Raw genomic sequence first — 6,037 nt, forward strand, 5'->3', positions numbered from 1 at the left:
AGAATCAAAGACATGAAGATCCTAAGGCCAATAATACAAATGCTCATGATTTGTGGGAACCTCTATATGGTGGCATGCATTTAGTAAGTTGAAGGCATGATAACCATGATCCCGAAGACCACCCTCCTTATATTGATGTTGTCCTTGCAACTTAATTATGTTGGTTTGCATGATTTTTATGTCAATTTGGTCATTTGACAATTGTTTCTTTTGTAGAACCATGGAATTTCTTTTTATAGTTTTTCTTCCTTTTTCAAATCAAGTATTTTATTTTTATCTCAATCTAATTAATTTCACTAATCTTTCAATATATGATCCCATTACATTCACCTTTTAAATATTTAACTATCTACTTTAATACATTTTATATATATATAATCTTTTATATAAAAAGAATATACATCAAAATCATAACTCATTAAAATAAAAAGATACCTCACTCAAAAAAATATCTTTTTTAATAATATAGAAATTGTCAGTATGAGTTTTTCATGGTCCACTTCATATGTGTACAGGCTTCTAACTTGCAACTATGGATTTTTTATCGACATTTCGGAACAGTGTCAGTGTTCCTCTTTCTGATAATGAAACACTCTGAAATATCAATAAAAAATGCATACACAATTGCAAACCAAAACCCGCACACATGCGATATAAAAATCGTAAAGAATATAATTTGAATCATAAAAACAAGTTGTTTTGATGTTCCTATTGGGAATGTGAAGCCCAACAGTCACATGACCATTCGCATTCTCCCAACTCCTGGTTTCATGACTGGATATGATTGTATAAATGATTGTGTGCAATCCATGTATGTTGTAGATTGGATATCGATTAATGAAATTATTCCTTGTTTGAGAGTGGACGTAATCTTTATGATGACCCACTATAAATTTTGTGTCTCATGTCCTTATTATGTTTAATTTACTTTCTATTATTTTGTTTTGTTTAATTATCATTTTCCCTACTCATTTTAAATTAACAGCCCCAAGGGAAATTAGAGGCTCCTATAGAACAAATTGAGACTTCAATGCACGTGCTCATGAACGAGCAATATTAGAGGAAAGGAATCTCGGAAAAGCAAAGGCTAGTGTATAATTGTTGACTTTTACGTATAATACTAAGGAGCACATGTGACCATCCGGCAATACAAATTGCTTTGATTTTATTGCTATATTCATTTTCTCTACTCCTTTTCATAAAACGACGTCAGATTTTAGGCATTGACTACACTTCTGTTTTTAATGAAACGTGAAGAACCAAGGAAAGTCGGTGTGGATTTCAAATATAATGAAATTTCAGTATCTAATATCATTGTTTCCATCTTAGATGAAATTTTAAAGGAAAATAATTTAAAGATTTAATTACGGAGAAATAGTTTGAGAATTAGAATATTGAGCTATTGAAATGTGTGAAATATGAATAGAAAATAAATATATTTAGTTGAATAATCAATGAATGTGTACAGATGTGAAATGCTTTTAAATTAAGAGTATTCTAATATAAAATTGGTGATTGTCTTGGTATTAGAACATTCAATTGATTTTTTTTAGGGCATTCTAATTGTTAGAGATAGATCGGCAAACTTGACATGTATGATATGAAAACTATTTTTTTTTCATTTTATTTATGATACTTTATTTATTTTTAATATTGTCTTGATTTTTGCAAGACTTGAAAAACATCGATGGATACTTTTGATAACCTGTGGTTATCTAGCCAATTAAAAGTCAATATATAAAGAAGAGTTTTCAAATAAATGTTTAACAATCTATAAAGAAGAGTTTTCAAATAAATGTTTAATTGTCTCCTTCATGTAGGTTGCCTTTTAGTTGGCTACATAGATGTTTCCCCTTTCTTAGGTTGTTGTGTGATCATTTTATGAAAACACTGTGTATTGATCAACCTCTTGAAACTGAATAATAAACAATACCCTTCAACAATGTAAATGTACTCTTGGAATGATTATGCAATGATAGATCCTCTCTAGAAGCACCAATTAAAGTGTGTAGATATGAATGATATTCAAATTATTTCTTTTTCTAATTTTTAGATTATTAATGCCTTTAAATACAAGGACATAGCAGTATATCACACAAACATGTGTTTTGTTGGCTCTAGGTGGGAAAGAGTGTACAAGTGGGAAGTTGGTCAATTTTGTATTTATATTAGGAAGGACGAGTCCATAACTATGAGAGGGTAAACCCATACCACAAATTAGTCATGACATAGAAAAGAGACTAGATCACAAAGTAGGTGATCTCTAGTTAGATGGGCCCACCCAATGAGAGAAAATCTCTTGATTGACACTTGTTATTTGTCCACCTACATCTACTTAGATTCAAACACATGAGGTTCTTAAGAACAATGAAAAAAAATGCTCATAATGGGTGAGAACCTAGGGATGTCGGCATGTATTTACTAGTCATAACTTTTCCACTAATCATTGACTAGATCTAGAAAAGATAGATAAGATAATGGGAAGAGTAGGTGAAGGAGATGGCCCCATATTTTGCCATCATCATAGCTTTGACAAACTTTTTACCCTTTATTTCAGTGGAGGAGATGGCCTTTATTATTATTCAACAAGCGTCTATATCGGTGAAATGGTATTAGTTAAAACTGCGGCTAGCGATGCATTCACACTCTAAGATTCCAATTATTTGGAAGTTTTATTGCACTAATCACGCTCTGATTATTATTTGAATCGCACGGGGTCAAACTATAAAGATAAAATACCTTTAAAGTCACCATCAAAACGCGTATTTCTAAAGACAATGTCGCATCCAGATTCGACATCTCATTGTGCAATCGGATTTGAGTGAACAATCAAGGCAATTTGTCAATGCTCGTAAATGATTGTATTCTATTTTGATACAACTCTTTTAAAAATTGTAAGGGCCGTGAATTTGACGAAAATTGATAATGTTCGCAACATGGTCACTCTGGTATAAAGTATTCGTCATTTCTGAGGTCACCGACGTGAAAAAATCGCCATTGGCGAATATTCGCCACTAAAGTAATATCTGGGACTAGTAAGATAGTTTTATTATAAAAATATAAATATTAATTTTTAATTTTTTTTTAAGATTTACGTTACAAAAAATATAATAGAAAACAAAACTTGTTAATCATAATCTCATAATCTTTATAAGTTTTTCTTTAAAAACGTTTTTGAATCAAGAAAAAATCCATCAAACTACCTCATAACTCTTATATAGTGTAACTTTCAAGTTTTAAGATTTTGCCCTTGCTTAGCTTTTCAATTATATGGATCTTCAAAATTATTTGAAAACCTCTATGTGGAGTTGTAGTTCCATCAAATTGTCTCTTGAACCTCATAAGGGTAAAAATGTAAAGATTTATAAACTCTTCAACTATGTAGACAACAATCAATACCAAGTTTCATCTATACTAAATCCCTTCCTATCTTGAAAATGTGAGCTTTATAGTGTATGGAAGTTTCATCATTTTCAACATCCAAAGAAAAGAAAATAAAAATAGGTGCTTCTCAAACAGTTGGCCGTCTTGAATCAATAAGCTAGTTTGAGACAAAGAAATTCCTTCAAGATCTTCTTTGACCTCTTTAGATTTTATATGCTAAATATAACATTAGAACGGCTAATGATAGCATCCCATGTATGTATGTGTTCATATGCAAAAATTATAGTGTCAATTTCTACTAAGAACATGTACCCTTACAATGCATTTCCACAAGTTTGACACAATATCCCCTTTATATCATTAATTACAAAGATTTCAATTTCTTTAAAATACAAATAAAAACTTCGCATTAAAATATTCACCATTTTTTTTCATGATAATTACCTTATTTCTCATAATCTATTAATTTTTAAATGTTATTAATAAATGACCTCTACCATATTATACTGAAAATAATTTTTTATCCTTCACAAATGTTTCTACTTTCACATTTGAATAATTCATAGGAGAAAAAAGGTACAAGAAATCTTAAGATATTTCATCCCATTAATTAAATAACATGCAAATTTCCTCATTTCTAAAAATCATGGGTTTAAAAGTGTTATTTTAAACTTTAAAAATGATAGAAAACAACCACCCCATCCTACTTTGATTTAAAACAAACCACCTAAGACCATCTTTCAAAAAATTAATAAGCATTGGAGTTTATTATGCCTTGAAACTTAGGATAGTTAGAATGAAAAAGAAGGCTAGAGAATATGAAATCACATATGACATGAAGTCTTAGATTCAAATCAATTGTTTTTATAAGCTAACTTGGTAGATTTAGTCTTTTAAAGTCCTAAGAAGTAAAAACATTTCATGATAGTCTTGATCAAAAAGTCAATATGACCAAACTATGGGTCCCAAAAGCCCTTCTATGATGTCATATGACACGAAGTCCTAGATTCAAACCAATTGGTTTTATAAGCTAACTTGGTAGATTTAGTCTTTTAAAGTCCTAATAAATAAAAACATTTCATGATAGTCTTGATCAAAAAGTCAACATGACCAAACTATGGGTCCCAAAAGCCCTTCTATGATCATGGAAAAACCCAATTTTGTTTACCCAAACCTCAATTCTTGTATAGCTATAGACACTCATACTTAAGTAATTTTGTCTCCTTTTTACCTTCTAAATGGAATTCCTAAAAAGTAAATGTAATTATCCTTTTTATCTTAAAGCATATAGGTTAATAACATCATTTCTTCAAATGGGTCTTTAGTAAATGGAAAAAAAGGTTGGGCTATAGGGGCATTTAGAGGATTTAGAAGAGGATATGTTTCTTACACTTTCATTGACTCATCATGTTAGAGAAGTTTTACATTATGATTCTATAGAAGATGAAAAATTATGAGCTAGTTAAATAATTTTACTTTATTATATTAAGATTGTACTAGTTTTATATTATTCAAAAAATAATAATTTAACAACCTCAAAGATGATTTAAATTAAATAATTTCTTGACTAGAACATAAAGAAAATTGATAAAATATCATTTACTAGAATATAGAAGAAATTCATAGATGTAGATAACAAAATGAGAAATAGAACAAAGAGAAAAATCTAGCACTAGATGAAGAAAGCTACTTTCTTGGACACTAGCATGATACACAAACATATATGCTAATCTTTGTAATTCATATGGCCCAAATACTAGAGAAAATCCCAAAAAATGTTCAAGGCTCTCCCATTAGTTCACTCAATCTGCAAAACTAGAAAATTGAATGCATAAAAATTGTACAACAAAAAAAACATTTGAAAAAATATGCCTAATGATAAAATTCATATTGCCTAAATGAAGAATAGAAATACATTAACAAATAAGAATGTACTTGCAAACCTTCATGTAATTGAGTACTCTTAAAAAGCTACAAACAAAAAAAATATAAAATTACTTGGGGCTATTTAGGAGCTTGCTTTAAGATCAAAACCCTATATTGGTATTTTGACCTCCATAGGAATCCAACACTAAGAATGATAAAAAGTATCAAGTTTATTTATTCCTATACCAAGTGTGTCTAGGAATGGTGAAATTAAAGATTGTGAAAATAGTGTCAACTAGAATGAAAGAGATAGTAAGTATGTTAATATCCCAAGGTGAATAAGGGTACTACAAAATATATTATTACAATGATATAAAGTAGAGAAGGCAATAACAACAAAGCAAGAATAGTATCACCTGATTAAGCTAGCAGAATCCAAAAAGATAAGGGTGTTATACAATTTTTAGTTTTATCATAAGGAGGAACCAATATAAAGATGGTAGGGAGCTATGAAAACTAAAGAATCTTAGAGAGATTCATTGTGTGAGAGAGAGTAAAAATTTCAAGCTAAACTCCAAATGAGAAGAGAAAACTAGAGGAAGAGGTTGTCAAACCATTTAGATTCATTAAAGGTGGTTGAACATAACTTGAGAAGGTGAGAAGTGAAAAAAATATTTAAAATGACCTCTAAATGATAAATTATCATGGGATTATAGTGAACATTGCATGTAAATCTATGCATAGTGCTAGTATCTAGACAATTTGATCTCTAAAAATGGCAAAACAT

This window comes from Cryptomeria japonica, chromosome 6 (genome assembly GCF_030272615.1).
Source record: "Cryptomeria japonica chromosome 6, Sugi_1.0, whole genome shotgun sequence".
NCBI classification, from domain to species: Eukaryota; Viridiplantae; Streptophyta; class Pinopsida; order Cupressales; family Cupressaceae; genus Cryptomeria; species Cryptomeria japonica.